The sequence below is a fragment of the Giraffa tippelskirchi genome, chromosome X (genome assembly GCF_054371585.1).
Source record: "Giraffa tippelskirchi isolate mGirTip1 chromosome X, T2T-mGirTip1v1.2.pri, whole genome shotgun sequence".
In the NCBI taxonomy this organism is placed as follows: domain Eukaryota; kingdom Metazoa; phylum Chordata; class Mammalia; order Artiodactyla; family Giraffidae; genus Giraffa; species Giraffa tippelskirchi.
In genome coordinates this window covers 23,568,098-23,588,063 of record NC_137289.1, presented here as the reverse complement: position 1 = coordinate 23,588,063, position 19,966 = coordinate 23,568,098, and the positions used below count along the sequence as shown (strand labels likewise).

At 40.6% G+C, this 19,966-nt stretch overlaps 1 non-coding gene across 1 annotated transcript; it reads left to right on the top strand.

Moving 5' to 3' along the window:
* Positions 1-3,795: 3,795 nt before the first annotated feature.
* On the top strand, positions 3,796-3,868 carry TRNAM-CAU (transfer RNA methionine (anticodon CAU)). Its single transcript has one exon. It is a non-coding gene; the product is annotated as a tRNA-Met (tRNA).
* The last annotated feature ends 16,098 nt before the right edge of the window (positions 3,869-19,966 follow it).

Here is a 19,966-nt window from a genome sequence, read left to right as displayed (position 1 = left end):
TTCTAGAAAACCAATACTTATTCAACTTATTCAACTACTGCAAGGACTTGCCACTTAGTATATGGTGGGTGATATGTGCCATTTTGGATGCTTATTAACTCATAGTGATGGCCTAGTTTTTTGGAGCAAACTTTGCAAGTGTCCACAATATTCAAGAAGTGGAGATTGACTAAAGATAGGAAAAAAGGTTCTTTTAAGGCATTTAGAAAATATATTGAATTCTCTTATTCATGTTTAGACTATTTTTGCAACTGTCACATAGGTCTGCAACATAAATATAATTTATTCTCCCAACTTAATAAACGAAACTGTTAGCCTTTAAATTTTCAGAAATCATCCAATGGCAATTATAGTTTCTAGCTTATGTTGTTCTCACCTGATATCCTTTAAAACCTAAATTCTTTCTATTCAGAATTGTCAGTATTGAATACCAAATACATTTCTATAACTATCTCTATAGATGTTCACTTTCTTTCTTTAAGGAAGAATGCATAAATTTCATATAGCCAAATAATTCTTTTATATGACTTTAAAATGCAATGTAGTGAAATATAAAGCAACTTCCTATAAATTATTCCACGTTGGAGTTTTTGGAAATATTTCTCCATTCTTAAGCTAATTACAGATATTATATACTGACAGCAAGGAGATCCAACCAGTCCATCCTAGAGGAAATCAGTCCTGAATATTCATTGGAAGGACTGATGCTGAAGCTGAAACTCCCATATTTTGGCCACCTGATGCAAAGAGCTGACTCATTGGAAAAGACCCTGATGCTGGGAAAGATTGAAGGCTAGAGGAGAAGGGGACAACAGAGGATTCGATGGTTGGATGGCATCACCAACTCAATGGACATGAGTTTGAGTAAACTCTGGGAGTTGGTGATGGACAGAGAAGCCTGGCATGCGGCAGTCCATGGAGTCACAAAGAGTCGGACATGACTGAGCAACTGAACTGAACTGATGGGTTAGTCACTCAGTTGTGCCCAACTCTTTGTGACCCCATGGACTGTAGCCCGCCAGGCTCCGCTGTCCATGGGATTTCCCAGGCAAGAATACTGGAGTGGGTTGCCATTTCCTTCTCCAGGGGATCTTCCTGACCCAGGGATTGAACTGGGGTCTCCTGCATTGCAGACAGATTCTTTACCATCTGAGCCACCTGGGAAGCCCACTATGACCTATATTATTAAACAAATACTAGATTTTTATGTTTTATATCATCTTTATATCATTAGCGGCAAATTAATACTCTGAATATTAGTAATAACTATCACAGATCATCACTGAAGAATTAACAAGCTTGTTTCTATTAATATCACACAGAGGGAGATAGGCCATTGTAGGGATTAGATTGAGGAACATTTAAAATTATCTCAATCATTGTGATGGTTGTATTAATTGAACATCTTATCATGGGGACTCTATCACATTTAAGTGTTAGCTCTGCAAGAGCTACATTGGAATACTTTCAAATGTGACAAATTATCTTTTTTTTAAGTCTCTGTCTTAACCAGAGTGTCTCTGTCTTAACCAGAGTGATGAGATGTTGGTGGGATAATATAAAGAACTGAAATGGGAGACTCTCTCAGATCTGTGTTCTGGTATCAATTTTGCCACTTCTAAGCTTTTACTTTGAGTAGATCACTTTTCATTGACTCACTTTCATCATTTACAGAATTGGGAATATTTACTCTAACTACTGCCTTGTAATTGCTGTGCAGGTCAAGGGTACTTACTAAATATTTATTTACTTCTTTGTAACTTCTTTCCCATTTTAAAAAAAGTGAGTTAGCTTTTACTAAATTTAGAGGTATAAAAACAACACCCATAAGACAAAAGATGAAAATAAAAGTTTTGCAAGAATTCAAGATTGAGAAAAACTCTCTCGTTTTAAGGTTTCTAGCAGCCAGTACAAAGAAGGAACAAGTTACACAGCCCTCTCTTTTTTCTGTAGAAGGAATATACAAGCAAATTAAAAGTTTAATCTAGTTCTAATTTCTGAAGATAATTTGCCACGTGAGGTTATAATAAGAAAACGCAGTTATTTACTGCAATAATCAGAGCAGGGGCCAATATAGGGGAATGGGATTAAGAGATACAAACTACTATGTATAAAATAGATAGGCAACACGGATATACTTTACAGTACTGGGAATTAAAGCCATTATTTTGTAATAAATACAAAAGGGAGTATAATCTATGAAAATATTCAATCATGGTGTTCTACACCTCAAACTAATATAATGTGATAAGTCAAATATATTTCAATTAAAATCAGCAATAATAATCAGAGCAAAAATGAAAATTTAGGGTCCCTTTTGGCTTAACACTGAAATGTGTATTAATATCAGTATTTAAGCTCAGAATTCATTAAGCAAAAATCAGTAAAACAATACTTAACATATTTCAAAATCTAAAATATCTAAATGTATCACAGAATATTAAGAAATACCATTTATAAAACAAATATTGCTATAATCAAAAAGATAGGTAATAATTGTCTTGGTGAGGATATGGAGAAATGGGAGCCCTTATACATTGCTGGTGGAGATAGAAAATGGTACAGCCACTTTGGAAAACAGTCTGGCAATTCTTCACAAGGTTAAACATAGAGTTAACACATGACCAGGCAATTCCACTCCTATGTATACAGCCAAGAGAAAAAATTATGACCACATAAAAACTTGTCCACAAATGTTTGTATCAGTATTATTTATAATAGCCAAAAAGTGGAAACATCTCAAATGTCTACTAATTAATGATTGGATAAACAAAATGTAGCATAGCCAAACAATGGAATATCATTCAACAATAGAAAGAAATGAAGTACCGGTACATGCTATGACATGGACAAACCTTGAAAGCAATATCTTAAGTGAAAGAAGCCAGTCACAAAATACCACACATTGCATAATTCCATTTATATAAAATGTCCAGAAGAGGCAAATCCATAAAGACAGAAAGGAGATGAGCTGTTGCCTGGGGCTGGTAGAACCATTGAGAGGATGAAGAGTGACTGCAAAGGGTACAGGGTTTCTTTCTTGAACGATGAAAATTTCTAAAATTTGATTGTGGTGATGACTGCACATCTCTGTGAATATACTGCTAAAAACCATTGAACTGTACAATTTAAATGGGTTAATCATATGTAATACGATTGATATCTCAATAATTCTGTTATTTAAAAAATAATTCTATATGCAGAAAAATAACCCTTAAAAATCAAAAAGCCCTACAAAGACAGTCTCAGAGGGAAAAAAAAGCCTAAGAAAACAAATTGCTATCAGACTTGCTTGATCAGGATGAAGAGGAATTATAACTGGAGTTCCCACAAAGAAATAGTGCACCAGTAATGTTAATTAGGGTTTCCCTTGTGGCTCAGATGGTAAAGAATCCACCTGCAATGCGGGAGACCTGAGTTCGATCCCTGGGTTGGGAAGATCCCCTGGAGAAGGGAAAGGCTACCCATTCCAGTATTCTGGCCTGGAGAATTCCATGGACTGTATAGTCCATGGAGTCACAAAGAGTCAGGACGACTGATCGACTTTCACTTCAATGTTAATTATATAGGAAAACAAAATACAAATATATTTTTCTTTCCTTCTCAAAACTGATTTAAAAGATATATGCATGAAACAATATTATTAAAACATTGTTCAGGAATTAGTGGCAGGGAGAGCCAGGGGCCTGAGTTTAGCTGTGGGGGGTGAAGGTGGCCAGGTTAGGGCCTAAAAAAATAGTGTTGAGAATATATAAGATGTAGTGTATATGACAATAATAGCACAAAGGAGGGACTTCCCTGGTGGTCCAGTGGCTAAGACTCTGCACTCATAATGCAGGGGACCCTGGTTCAAGCCCTGGTCAGGGAAATAGATCCCACATGCTGCAACTAAAAAATCCTTTATGCTGCAATGAAGACTGAAGATCCCACATGCTGCAATTAAGACCTGGTGCAGCCAAATAAATAAATAAAGATTAAAACAAAATAGCGCAAAGCAGGGCAGAGGAAAGGGAGCAATGTTAGAGCAAAGTTTCAATACACTACAAAAAATAAATTAGCATCAATATGAAGTACATTGTTTTAAGATATCTACTGCAATCCTCAGTGAAAGTCACTCAGTTGTGTCCGACTCTTTGAGACTTCATGGACTACATTATACAGTCCATGGAATTTTCCAGGCCAGAATACTGGAGTGGGTAGCCTTCCCCTTCTCCAGAGGATCTTCTCAACACAGGAATTGAACCCAGGTCTACTGCATTGCAGGCAGATTCTTTACCAGCTGAGCCACAAGGGAAGCCCAGAGCAACCACTAAAAAATAATTCAACAAGTAGAATAAACAATGGAAACTAAAATGGCACACTGGAAAATATCTGTTTAATGAAAAAAAGGCAGTAAAGGAGAAATAGAGGGAAAAATACATGACATAGAGAAAATATCAAAATTGCAGCTATAAATAATTATATTTATATTATAATCAATAATTATATTACATGCAAATGAAATAAGCATTACAAAAAAAATAGATTATCAGAACTTCCTTGGCAGTCCATTGATTAGGACTCCACAGTTACACTGCAGGGTTTATAGGTTCCATCCCTGGCCAGGGATCTAAGATCCCACATGTGGCTCAGCCAAGAAAAAAAAAATAGATTATCAGACTAGATTAAAAAACAGCATCCACCTGCATGCTGTCTAGAAGAGACACACTTTAGATTTATGACACAAATAAGCTGAAAGGATAAAAAATGATTTCCAATGCAATCAGCAACCATAGGAGAGCTGGAGTGGCCATATCAATACATTAGTTTTCTATTGCTATGTAACAAAGGATCACAAATTTAGCACCTTAAAACAATACCCATTTACTAGCTCATAGTTCGGTAGGTCATGAGACCAGACAAGTCCTCTGCTTAAGTCGCAAGAAGCCAAAATTAAGATGTGGACAGGCTGTCTTCTTATATGGAAGTTCTACAAAAGAATCTGCTTCCAACAAAAAAAGGGCATCAACTTCCACAGTTCAAAGAATTTGCTTCCAAGTTTAGGTTCTTGGCAGCTGTGAAACTGAGGTCCCCATTTCCTTGATACATGGACCCGAGTACCTTCAAGCAAACAATGGAACATCAAATCCTTCTTGTGCTTTGAATTTTTAGTCACCTCTTCTAGCACCAGCCTGAGAAAACTCCGTATTTAAAGGGCTGACCTGATTGGGTCAGGCCCACTGGATAATCTTTGTATAGTAAGGTTAACTGATGTGGGACTTTAATGATATCTGGAAAATTAATCACTTTGTGTTAATCACATGGTATTTGGTTGAATAAGAAGGAAACAGGAATCTTGTGGAGCCATCTTTAGAATTTTGCCGACCACAACTAATATCAGATAAAACAGACTTTAACACACACAAAAAGTGTTACTAGAGGAAAAAAGACATCTTGCAGTGAAAAGGGGTCAATTCACTAGGAAGACATAACAATTGTAAATACACACCTAACAAAGGGGCCTCAAAATAAATGATAGAAAAACTGACAGAAGTGAAGGGAAAGTAGTCTCCAATATCTTACTCTCAACAATAGATAAAATAACTAGAGGAGAAGATCAGCAAGAATAAAGAAGACCTGAACTTGACCTAAATTATTTCTATAGGACATTCCATCCAACAGCAGCAGAATATACAATCTTTTCAGTGTTCATGGAACATTTTATATCATTCATGTTTATGGTTTCTGCTAGGCCGTAAAACAAGCCACAATAAATTTAAAAGGATTGAAATCATATAATGTATATATCTGACCACAATGGTATTAAATTAGAGATCAGCAACAGAAAGAAATTTAGAAAATCCAGAAAGATTTGCAAATTAAACAATATATTACCAATAACCCATAGGTAAAAGAAATCACAGGGGGAGTTGAAAAGAAATTTCAACTGGATAAAAACTAAAACACATGTTAAAATGTATGGGATTGAACTAAAGCCATCCTTGAAGGGAAACTTATTGCTTGAAATGACTATGTAAGAGAAGAAAGATCGCAAATAAATAATCTAAGTTTTCACCTTAAGAATCTAGAAAAAGTAGAGCAAACTAAACATAAGGCAAGCATAGGTAGAAATAATAGGGGCTTCCCTGGTGGTCAAGTGGTTGAGTCTGCCTTGTAATGCAGGGGATACCGGTTCAATCCCTGATCCGGTAAGATCCTACATGCCACAGGGCAATTGGGCTGAGCCGACGCTCTAGAGCCCACTCTAGAGCACACAAACCGCAACTGCTGAGCTCAGGTGTGGCAAGAACTGAAGTCAGGCACCCTGGAGCCTGTGCTCCACAGCAAGAGAGACCACTGCAGTGAGAAGCCCGTGCACCACAATTGGAGATAATTCGCACACCATAACAAAGACCCAGCACAACCAAAAAATACTAAGAATAAATAAATATGCTTCTTAAAAGATAGGAATAATAAAATTCCAGCAGAAATCAATAAAATAGAAAATGGAAAAAACAGTAGAGAGAAATTAATGAAAACAAAAGTTAGTTCTTCGAGACCAACAGAGTTGATACACCTTTAGCTAGACAGACAACAAAGACAAAAAGACTTAAATTCCTAAAATCAAGAAGGAAAAAGCGGACATCACAACTGACTCTACAGAAATAAACAGTTTATAATATGGACATCCTTGGTGGTAGAGTGGATAGGAGTCTGCCTGCCAATGCAGGGGACACGGGTTCGATCCCTGGTCCAGGAAGATTTCACATGCTGCAGAGCATCTGGGCCTCTGCACCACAACTATTGAGTTCACATGCTCTAAGCCCGTGCCCCTCAATGAAGAGTAGCCTCCTACTCTCTGCCATTAAAGAAAGCCCACACGCAGCAACAAGGACCCAGTGCAACCAAAAATAGATAAATAAGTAAATAAATATATTTTTTAAGTTTATAGGAGAATATTATTTAACTACTTTATAGTGGCAAATAAGATACCTTAGATGAAATGGACAAATTCCTGGAAAGACATAATTTACCAAAACTGACTCAAGAAAAAATAGGAAATCTGAAAGATTGTAATAGGTAAAGGAATTAAATTTGTAATTTAAATTCTTTCCACACAAAAAACCCAAGAACCAGATGAGTCCTCTAGTGAATTCTATCGAACATTTAAAGGATAAATAATAACCATATTCTAGAAAGTACAAAAGGAAAGAACACTTCCAAACTCTCTCTACAAGGCCAATATTAGGTCACACTAAAGCCAGACAAAGATAGCATAAGAAAAGAAAACTATACATCAATATCCCTCATGAATAGAGATGAAAATGCATTTGAAAATTAAACCAAATTCCCTGGTGGCTCAGGGTAAAGAATCCACCTGTGATATGGGAGACCTGGGTTCGATCCCTGGGTTGGGAAGATTCCCCTGGAGGAGAGCACGCCAACCCACTCCAGTATTCTTGCCTAGAGAATTCCATGGGCAGAGGAGCCTGGCAGGCTACAGTACATGGGGTCACAGAGTTGGAAACGACTGAGCGACTAAGCACAGCAATATATCAGGAGTATTTTACACCGTGACTAAATGAGATTTTTTTCCCAGGAATGTCCAGTTTGTTTAACATTCAAATATCTTAAGGAGCTGGCTTCCCAGGAAGTGCAGTAGTAAAGAATCCTCTTGCCAATGCAGGAAGATGCAGAAGACCTGGGTTCAATTCCTAGATTGGGAAGATCCCCTGGAGGAGGGCATGGCAACCCACTCCAGTATTCTTGCCTGGAGAATCCCATGGACAGAGGAGCCTGGCAGGGTGCAGTCCATGGGGTCACGAAGAGTTGGACATGACTGAGCGACTAACGCTTTCACTTAAGAAAGCTGTGCATATTTGATATTTTTACATATTTGTGAGACACGATCAATAACACAGAAGAATGGAAATGTATATCATATTTAGAGAAGAGTGAGCAGTGTAATTTAAATAGGATACATGATATATATGTGTGTGTGTGCTTAGTCGTTCAGTCATGTCTGACTCTGCAGGAGGGACATGAAAGTTCTATTGTTTTTTTCCAAGAGCCTGACATTGTGCATTTTTAGTAGTGAAATGTGTGCCTTGGTTACTATTAATAGTGTTGATAATGAGTGCTGAGCTCTAGGCATGGCCTTTTATTGTGACCTTGGAAGGAAAGTTATGACCAAACTAGACAGCATATTAAAAAGCAGAGACATTACTTTGCCAACAAAGGTCCATCTAGTCAAAGCTATGGTTTTTCCAGTAGTCATGTATGGATGTGAGAGTTGGACTATAAAGAAAGCTGAGTGCCGAAGAATTGATGCTTTTGAACTGTGGTGTTGGAGAAGACTCTTGAGAGTCTCTTGGACTGCAAGGAGATCCAACCAGTCCATCCTAAAGGAGATCAGTCTTGAGTGTTCATTGGAAGGACTGATGTTGAAGCTGAAACTCCCATACTTTGGCCACCTGATGCAAAGAGCTGACTCATTTGAAAAGACCCTGATGCTGGGAAAGATTGAGGGCAGGAGGAGAAGGGGACAACAGAGGATTCGATGGTTGGATGGCATCACTGACTCGATGGACATGAGTTTGAGTAAACTCCGGGAGTTGGTGATGGACAGGGAGGCCTGGCATGCTGCAGTCCATGGGGTTGCAAAGATTCGCACATGACTGAGCAACTGGACTGAACTGAACTGAAAATATAGAGAAGTATGTGATTTTTGGGTATCTGTGAGGCAAGATTTTCCAGAGTTCTTTAACCTGACAGAGATGATTTTTAGACAATGCCCATCAGTTTATAATAAATTGAAAGATGGAACTATTTGCTAGCCAGGGCATCCAGTGCTAAAATGGCTGCCTGAAGTTTGGCCAAGTGTGTGGTTTGGGGAGTCCTGTCCTTTTTTAGGGCCATCCTGGTTAAGGGATAGAAAACAGCAACATTCCATTGAGCTCCATCTTGTAGGATGGTTAGCAAGGCTATTTGCATAGTCTATTGTTGGTTGTACAGTTAATCCCAAGGGCTTTCCCAGGTAGCCAAGGGCCTGGGGAGGGGTGACTTCCTCTAGCACCCTGGAACCTGGCAAGGGACTAAGGACAGAGGAAGCCATCCCCTCCTGCAAGTAGAACATGTCACAGGGCCCAGGTGTGGTGGTGTCTTGATTAAGAAGTCCCCCATAGCTGTGCTGAGCTGGTAGGGCACTGTTTCCATGACTCAAAGCATAATGGGCAACTGAGTATGGAGGGTCACAGGCTCAAGATCTGTGAAAACCTGTTTTTAGAAAATCCCAGTTGGTAGCCAGGCACTTTTTTTCAGGGGCAGTATACTGCAGCAGAGGGCTTCCCAGGTGGCGCTAGTGGTAACACCTGCCAATGTGGGAGACATGAGACGTGAATCCGATGCCTGGGTCAGGAAGATCCCCTGGAGGTGGGCATGGCAACTCACTCCAGTATTCTTGCCTGGAGAATACCATGGCAGAAGAGCCTGACATGCTACCGTCCATAGTGTTGGAAAGAGTCGGACACAACTGAAACAATTTCACGTATGCACGTATATTGCCCCAGAAACCCTTGGGCCACCTATGGCCATCAGAAATGGTACAGACAGGACTTCCTTGGCGGTCCAGTGGTTAAGACTCCGCACTTCCACTGCAGGGGGGCTTGGGTTCCATCCCTGGTCAGGGAACTAAGACACCACATCCCCTCAAAAAACAAGTTGTGCATAGATGATGGGAGGTATTAGAAGAGGTTGCTGAAGTCCCGTTAGTGAAGGGGCTTGCAGGGGGCATTAACAGGAGTACCTGCTGATTTTCATTTGGGAGTAAAATTTGTAAATGAGATATATGTTGTAATTAAAACCCAAGAAGGGCTAAATTTATATTTGGATTTGTATGTCCTTAATGAGTGTGTCTAATGAATTACTCTGGAGGAGCATGTTATCAATGGGATGCCATACCTGTGCTCCTGGAGAAAGGTGGATGTAGTTAAGATCTTGTCTGTAAGGACTGTGTGTCATGGCAAAGCTTCTGAGGTACCCCATGGGTAGGCTGGAGAAGATGTATAATGTCCCTTTAGGGTAAAGGCAAATGACCACTCAGAGGCTGTTGAATGGGCACAGGACAGAAAATGGTAGCCAGAGCTAAAGAAAAATATTTTTAAAACATATTTCCTAGTTGTCGAGTGAATAGTCAGTGATTTTGATAATATTGGATAACTTGTATGGGGTCCTTGGTGGAGGGGCCCACAGCATAAAGGTAGTAATAATCCACCTTGAGGTACATCGCCTCTTATTTTTTTTAGCTTTAAGAATGGGCAAAATTGGGCTATCAAAGGAAGAAGAAACGGGGATGACCACTCCTTTATTAATTAGCTTTTCTCATTAATAAGTTTAAATAATAAGTTTTAATCCTTGAGTTCCTTGTTTTAACTTATATTGAACCACATTATTTTATCTGGGGGTCCATGGGTCCCATTTTATTAAGCCAAATTGTAAGTTCTCAAAGACTTACTTTAGTTTCAATTTATTATGTGGCATTGAGCATCTATGCCCAATATAGACTATTTTAGGGCAATAGGTATTGTGACTGGAAATTTAGCCAAGGCTACAATCAGAGTGGAAGTGAGAAGTAGATTTAAGGGACTAGATCTGATAGAGTGCCTGATGAACTATGGATGAAGGTTCGTGACATTGTACAGGAGACAGGAATCAAGACCATCCCCAAGAAAAAGAAATGCAAAAAAGCAAAATGGCTGTCTGAGGAGGCCTTACAAATAGCTGGGAAAAGAAGGGAAGTGAAAAGAAAAGGAGAAAAGGAAAGATATTCCCATTTGAATGCACAGTTCCAAAGAATAGCAAGGAGAGATAAGAAAGCCTTCCTCAGAGATCAATGCAAAGAAATAGAGGAAAACAATAGAATGGGAAAGACTAGAGATCTCTTCAACAAAATTAGAGATACCAAGGGAACATTTCATGCAAAGATGGGCTCAATAAAGGACAGAAATGGTAGGGACCTAACAGAAGCAGAAGATATGAAGAAGAGGTGGAAAGAATACACAGAAGAACTGTACAAAAAAGATCTTCATGACCCAGATAATCACAATAGTGTGATCACTCACCTAGAGCCAGACATCCTGGAATGTGAAGCCAAGTGGGCCTTAGAAAGCATCACTACGAACAAAGCTAGTGGAGGTGATGGAATTCCAGTTGAGCTATTTCAAATCCTCAAAGATGATGCTGTGAAAGTGCTGCACTCAATATGCCAGCAAATTTGGAAAACTCAGCAGTGGCCACAGGACTGGAAAAGGTCAGTTTTCATTCCAATCCCAAAGAAAGGCAATGCCAAAGAATGCTCAAACTACCGCACAGTTGCACTCATCTCACACGCTAGTAATGTTTAAAATTCTCCAAGCCAGGCTTCAGCAATACGTGAACCGTGAACTTCCAGATGTTCAAGCTGGTTTTAGAAAAGGCAGAGGAACCAGACATCAAATTGCCAACATCTGCTGGATCATCAAAAAAGCAAGAGAGTTCCAGAAAAATGTCTATTTCTGCTTTATTGACTATGCCAAAGCCTTTGACTGCGTGGATCACAATAAACTGTGGAAAATTCTGAAAGGGATGGGCATACCAGACCACCTGACCTGCCTCTTGAGAAATCTGTATGCAGGTCAGGAAGCAACAGTTAGAACTGGACATGGAACAACAGACTGGTTCCAAATAGGAAAAGGAGTACATCAAGGCTGTATATTGTCACCCTGCTTATTTAACTTATATCCAGAGTACATCATGAGAAACGCTGGGCTGGAGCAAGCACAAGCTGGAATCAAGACTGCTGGGAGAAATATCAATAACCTCAGATATGCAGATGACACCACCCTTATGGCAGAAAGCGAAGAACTAAAGAGCCTCTTGATGAAAGTGAAAGAGGAGAGTGAAAAAGTTGGCTTAAAGCTCAACGTTCAGAAAACGAAGATCATGGCATCCGGTCCCATCACTTCATGGCAAATAGATGGGGAAACAGTGGAGACAGTGGCTGACTTTATTTTTCTGGGCTCCAAAATCACTGCAGATGGTGACTGCAGCCATGAAATTAAAAGCCGCTTACTCCTTGGAAGGAAAGTTATGACCAAACTAGACAGCATTTTGAAAAACAGAGACATTATTTTGCCAACAAAGGCCCATCTAGTCAAGGCTATGGTTTTTCCAGTGGTCATGTATGGATGTGAGAGTTGGACTATAAAGAAAGCTGAGTGCCAAAGAATTGATGCTTTTGAACTGTGGTGTTGGAGAAGACTCTTGAGAGTCCATTGAACTGCAAGGAGATCCAACCAGTCCATCCTAAAGGAAATCAGTCCTGAATATTCATTGGAAGGACTGATGCTGAAGCTGAAACTCCAATACTTTGGCCACCTGATGCGAAGAGCTGACTCATTTGAAAAGACCCTGATGCTGGGAAAGATTGAGGGCAGGAGGAGAAAGGGACGACAGAGGATGAGATGGTTGGATGGCATCACTGACTCAATGGACATGGGTTTGGGTGGACTCCTGGAGTTGGTGATGGACAGGGAGGCCTGGCGTGCTGCGGTTCATGGGGCACAAAAATACCACATATTGTATGGCTCCGTTCATATGAAATGTCAAAGAGAGAAATCTATAGAGACAAAAAATAAGTTAAGTGAATGCCTACAGCTGGGAGGGACTGGGGCAGGAGTCCAGAATGTGTGTTTTTTTTCCCACACCATCAAGCAATTTTCCAGTTATCAGTAGATACTGACAGTAGTAGTAGTGTTAGTAGCTCAGTTGTGTCCAACCCTTTGTGACCCCATGGACTGTAGCCCACCAGGCTCCTCTGTCCATGGGATCCTCCAGGCAAGAATACTGGAGTGGATTGCCATTCCCTTCTCCAGAGGATCTTCCCGACCCTACGATCGAACCAGGGTCTTCTGCGTTGCAAGCAGATTCTTTACCATTTGAGCTACAGGGAAGACCTGGATACTGACAGGGTGTCCCACAAATTTGACTCAATTCTGACACTATCTACCTGGAGAGAGTGTCAGATCCCACAGGTTAAGGGCTCAGTCCCACAAGACTATTCCCACCCCACTTCAGATACCCATCACAAATCCAGATTGTTACTTGTGCTTCTGACCACTGACTATAAGTTGAAGGTTTCCACAACCCCCTCCTCAGGTTCAATTCATTTGCTTGAGGGACTCACAGAACTAAGAAAATCAGTTTACTTACTAGATTACTGGTTTATTGTAAAAAGGATGTAACTCTGGAATGGACAGATTGGAAGAGATGCTAAGTGCCAGGTATGTGGAAAGATGAATGGAGCTTCCATGCTCTCAGACACGCCCATCTCCCCACATCAACCCAGAAGTTCTCTAAAACCTGACCTTTCAGGGTTTTATGGAGACTTCATTACATAGGTATAATTGATTAAATCATTGACTCTTAGTGATTGAACTCCATCTTCCAGCCCCTGTCCCTTTCCCAAAGGTCAGGGAGTGGGGCTGAAAGTTCCAACTCCTTAACCATGGTTTGTTTCTTGGCAACCAGCCCCCACCTTTAGGTTACTTAGGGGCTTTCCAAAAGTGGTGGCTCAGATGGTAAAGAATCTGCCTGCAACAGAAGAGACCCAGGTTTGATTCCTGGGTCAGGACAATCACCTGGAGAAGGGAATTGCTACCTACTCCAGTATTCTTCTCTGGAGAATTCCATGGACAGAGGAGCCTGGCAGGCTACAGTCCATGGGGTTGCAAAAGCATTGGACTCGACTAAGCAACTAACACACTTCCAAAAGTCACCTCACTAACATAAACTCAGGTATGGTTGAAAGGGGCTCCTTATGAATGGCAAAAGGCATACCTATCACTCAGAAAATTCCAAGGAGGTTGGGAGCTTTGTGCCAGGATCCAGGGACAAAGATCAAATATATTTCCAATTATACACGGGGATGATAGCTAAAGGGTACAAGGTCTGTTTTGGGAGGTGATGAAAATGTTCTAAAATGTATTGTGATGGTGACTGCACAACTGTGTAATTATACTAAAAATCATTTAATTATACATTTAAAAAACAACAAAAAGAAATGAATTACTGATATACAGAATAATCTGAATAAATCTCCAGTGAAAGAATATAAATCCAAGAAGTTGCATCCTATATAATTCTATTTATATAACATGCAGTCGCAGAGTCAGACACGACTGAGCGACTGAACTGAACTGAACATCCTTGAAATGATAAAATTATAGCAATGGGGAGCAGACTAGTGATTGTTAGGAGTTAAGGAGGAGTCAGGGGCGGGAGGAAAGCTGGTATACTGTAAAAAAGCAACATAACTGATCCTTGTGGTGATGGAATTTTTCTGTACCTTGACTATATCAATATCAATATCCTGGTTGTAACATTGTATTAGAGTTTTGCAAGATGTAACCATTAGGGTAAACTGGGTAAAGGATACACTGAATCTTTGTATTACTTCTCGCAACTGTATGTGAATCTATAGTTATCTTAAAATTCAAAGTTTAATACAAGAAATATAAAACGGCATAAGGGATATAAAAGCACTGTCTTAGTTCATTCAGGCTGCAAAACAAAAGATCATAGACAAGGTGGCTTATTAACAACTGAAACCTATTTCTGGCCATTCTGGAAGCTAGTAGTCCAAGATCAAGGTACCATCATGGTTAGGTGAGAGCCCTCTTCTGGTTCAGGGCCAGCACCTTATCACTATGTCCTCACATTGTAGAGTAGGGCAAGGGAGCTCCCTGGGGTGTCTTTTATAAGGGTGCTAACCCCATTCATAAGGGCTCCACCCTCATGACCTAATCACCTCCCAAAGGCCCCACTTCCAAATACCATCATATTGGGGATTAGGATTTCAACATATGAATTTTAGGGGACACAAGCATTCAGATCATAGCAAGCACTCTGTAAATTCTAAAGTTAAAAAATTATCATTATTATTATTATTATACATCTTTTATGAGAATGAATAACATGGACTAGCATGATTTTTTTCATTCACTAATTCAAAAACACTCATTGAGCCCCTACTATATTCAAGGAATAGGTTAGATGCTGTAGGCCACACAACATCATGAATTTATGGTAAAATCACAACTGCTGCCATGTTGCAAGTTTTGAGTGAGCCTGGGTCTTTTTTTATGAAATGTCAACCAGTTGAAATACAAACATACTTGTGCATGGGGGGGGTATATTTTTATTTTACTGATAATCACTAATAGCTCTAATCAAGTGTTCTTATGAGAGTTCTCTGGTGGTCTAGAGGTTGGAATTCGGCACTTTCACTGCTGTGGCCTGGGTTCAATCTCTGGTCAGGGAACTGAGATCCTATCCTGTAAGCTGTGTGGTGCAGCCCACCACCCCCCAAAAAAGATCAAGAGTTCTTGACTAATTATCTTTCACAACTCTTCTACCTAACTACACACTTGATTTCTCCACTTAGATATCTTGCTCTCAAACCTCAAAAGTACTAAACTGAACCTTTGGTCTCACTCACCAAATCTGTCTCTCCATCACTAGTCTTCTGCATCTTAATAATCTACTGTGCTTGTTCAATCCAGCAATGTAGGCATAATCTCCCACTTTCCTTCACCTCCCACATGTCTCTGGTGAGCCTACCAATGACTCCATCTCCACAGTTATCACGATATTCCAAACCATCATCCTCTCTCCCTATACTATACCATAACTTCCTGACAGGTCTCTCTGCTTCTACTGGTGCCCCATTCGTCCATTCTCCACACCCCAGCTAAAGTGATGTTATCAAAATTTAGATTATGTTACTCTCTTACAGAACCCCCTTATTTGTGACCCATTTTACGTAGAGTAACATCCAAATTGTACCATAGCCTACAGGACCTGGACCCTGCCTACCTCTCCATCTGCTGTTATATTTACCTTTTTTTTTCACCACCATTCAGTCACACACTGGCCTTTCAGTTGCTAGAGTATATAACAAACTCTTCCCAATCCAGAGGTCCTGGGTATACACTGTTTCCTTTGCCCAAACACTCATCCCCAGGTTCCCCCATGGCTGGCCCCCTCTCCTCCTTTAGGTCTCAGCTGTGCTATAATTCCACATAAGAGGGAAATGGGGCAGCAATCTGGTTAGAGCTACGAAAGAGGAGTACCTAGGGGACTTGTCTCAAAGCTGCATTTGCATAGCAAACACACTGTCTTTACTTAGATTAAGTATAAATCAATAAAAAAGTCAATGTTTTCTTAAAATGCTTTTATTCATACTTCTTGTAAGATTAAGAGAGCATCATCTGCCCATAAAAATATAATTTGAATTGCCTTGGGGGAAGGAGCAAGCAGTTCCAACTAGTTGAAGAAGTAGACAGGACTAAAGAGTTTTTTCATTTTATCTTGAAAGGGATGAGGGTCTATTTGCATTGTTTAAGTAGGGGCATGACATGGTCCAACTTATGTGACTAGATGAGGAGAGACTAATGACTGAAAAGCCAGTAAAACATAATTGTGCTGTACTGTGCTTAGTCACTCAGTTGTGTCCAACTCTTTGTGACCCCATGGACTGTAGCCCGCCAGGCTCCTCTGTCCATGGTGATTCTCCAGGCAAGAATACTGGAGTGGGTTGCCATGCCCTCTTCAGGGTATCTTCCCAACCCAGGGATTGAACCCAGGTCTCTGGCATTGCAGGAGGATCTGAGCCACCAAAAAAATAATTATTAGAGTTAATATTTATCGAGCATTTTAATGTGACAGGTACTATTCTAAGGGCTTGCCATTTATTCCAGTGCTTTATGTGTATTAATTCACTTACTCCTCACAACTATCCAATGCATTATTAGACTTCTCACTTTAAAGATGAGGAAACAAAGGCTTAGAGAGATGACTTACTCAAGGATTACAAAACTAGCAAGTGGCAGAGATAAGATTCAAACACAGAGTCTAGTTCAAAACCCATGCTATTCATCAGTATGATTTAAGCTCCCCCTTTCTACAATAGATTACAGCAATACCACAGGCTTGAAATTGCAAGGGTCTGACACAATGGCAATGTCTAGATTTCCAATGGTAGAAAGGTGGTGAGCTGCATGAGAGAGATTTAGGAAGCAGAACTGGCAATGTGAGGGAATCACTGTAAATCATCAGGGAGAGAGGAATCTAAGGTGACTCAGATTTCTGACTTGCCTAAATGGATAGTTGATGGTGCCAGTCATAGAGATGGGAAATATAAAATTCTGATAGAAAAGAGAGAAATCACCGAATACTTCACAGTTGATGTGCCTGAGGAACAAAAATAATTGCCAGATGGCAATCTAAGATACTAGTCTGGAGTTTAAGAAAGAGATCTGGGCTAGAAATGTAGACTTTTGGGGTCCTGATACAAGTGCTCATACAAGTCCTGATATGAAGCATCACTACGAACAAAGCTAGTGGAGATGATGGAATTCTAGTTGAGCTATTTCAAATACTAAAAGATGATGTTGTTAAGGTGCTATACTCAATATGCCAGCAAATTTGGAAAACTCAGCAGTGGCCACAGGACTGGAAAAGGTCAGGTTTCATTTCAATCCCAGAGAAAACCAATGCCAAAGAATGTTCAAACTACCACACAATTGCACTCATCTCACACATTAGAAAAGTAATGCTCAAAATTCTCCAAGCTAGGCTTCAACAGTATGTGAACTGAGAACTTACAGATGTTCAAGCTGGATTTAGAAAAGGCAGAGGAACTGGAGATCAAACTGCCAACATCTGCTAGATCATAGAAAAAGCAAGAGAATTCCAGAACAACATCTTCTTCTGCTTCATTGACTACACTAAAGCCTTTGACAGTGTGGATCACAACAAATTGTGGAAAATACTTAAAGAGATGGGAATACCAGACCACCTTACCTGCCTCCTGAGATGTAGGAGATCAAGAAGCAACAGTTAGAACTGGACATGGAACAATGGACTAGTTCCAAATTGGGAAAGGAGTACGTCAAGGCTGTATATTGTCATCTTGCTTATTTAACCTAAATGCAGAGTATATCATGAGAAGTGCCAGACTGGATGAAGCACAAGCTGGAATCAAGATTGCAGGGAGAAATACCAATAATCTCAGACATGCAGATGACACCACCATTATGGCAGAAAACAAAGAGGAACTAAAGAGCCTCTTGATGAAAGTAAAAGAGGAGAGTGAAAAAGCCAGTTTAAAACTCAACATTCAAAAAATTAAGATCATGGCATCCGGTCCCATCACTTCATGGCAAATAGATGTGAAACAATGGAAACAGTGACAGATTTTATTTTCTTGGGCTCCAAAATCACTGCAGATGGTGACTACAGCCATAAAATTAAAAGATGCTTGCTCCTTGGAAGAAGTGAAAATCACTCAGTCGTGTCCGACTCTACGACCCCATGGACTGTAGTCCATGGAATTCTCCAGGCCAGAATACTGGAGTGGGTAGTCTTTCCCTTTTCCAGGTCCATGGAAGAAATGCTATGACAAACCTAGACAGCATATCAAAAAGCAGAAACATTACCGACAAAGGTCCGTCTAGTCAAAGCTATTGTTTTTCCAGTAGTCATGTATGGATGTGAGAGTTGGACCATAAAGAAAGCTGCATGCCAAAGAATTGATGCTTTTGAACTGTGGTGTTGGAGAAGACTCTTGAGAGTCCCTTGGACAGCAAGGAGATCAAACCAGCAATCCTAAAGGAAATCAGTCCTGAATATTCACTGAAGTTCTGATGCTAAAGCTGAAACTCCAATACTTTGACCACCTGATGTGAAGAAGGAACTCACTGGAAAAGACCTTGATACTGGGAAAGACTGAAGGCAGGAAGAGAAGGGGACAACAGAGGATGAGATGGTTGGATGGCATCACCGACTTGATGGACATGAGTTTGAGCAAGCTCTGGGAGTTGGTGATGGACAGGGAAGCCTGTCCATGGGGTCACAAAGAGTCAGACATGACAGAGGGACTGAACTGATACAAGTGTTAAAGGCTTAAGAAGAGCAATGGTATAAACAAAGAGCACTGAGTACAGACCCTAAGGAACATCATCATTTAGGGAGCTCGTACATAAAAGGTATCCAGCAGAGAAGACGTTGGGAAATGGTCATAAAGCTAAGGTACCAGGAGAGTGGAGCCATGGGAGCCCAGGATGGAGTTGCAACCGTAACAAAATTGTCTTTAACCCCAGTAGAAAGTAGGTTGTATAAGGCCATGGAACATATCTGTTTTATTCACCAGTGTATCGCCAGTGCCAAGGGGCCTGGCATACAGTAATTGCTCAAAAACATTCCCTGAATATCACTAAGAACACAAACCAACAGTATCTAATACCACAGACTTCTCGGAAGACAAAGACTGGGAAGTGCCCCTTTTATTTAGTAACAAGATGATCTTGTCCAGAGTAGTTTCAGCGGAACGGTGGGGTGAAAACAAAATGGGAGTGGCTTCGAAAAATAAGTGTATTTTTCTGTGTATTACTTTGCTACTTTTAATTAAAGAAAAATTCTTAAAGGCTGATGGGAGAGGAGGAAGTTGCAGCCACAGACACAGTCCATTCTTGAATGAAACTGTTATGTAGGAAGTAGGAACCCAGAGCCGCAATTACAAGGGGGTGCGGGGTGACAAAGGATTTTTTTCCTTAAGAGGGGAGGAAACTTGATTTGTTGTCCACCGGCGGATCGCCAGGGCCTTAGCACAATGCTGGCCACTTCCCCGGCGGTCAATAACGCCTCGAGCTGGCTGGCGGCAGGCTCGCAGGACGCTGTCGATCACCAACAGACGCTGGAGCCTCTCCTTTTGGATCAGGCAGGGCCACGAAGGCTCAGCCTGGTCCCCGACAGCGCGGCACCCTCATGCTAACCTCACCCGCCAGGGCCGCCTGGAAACCCGGGACCGGGAAGACGGACGCGGACGCGCCGAAGAGCTGAGAGGTGGGTGGGGAGAGCAGAGCTCCACCCGCTGACAGGCTTTTTCCTC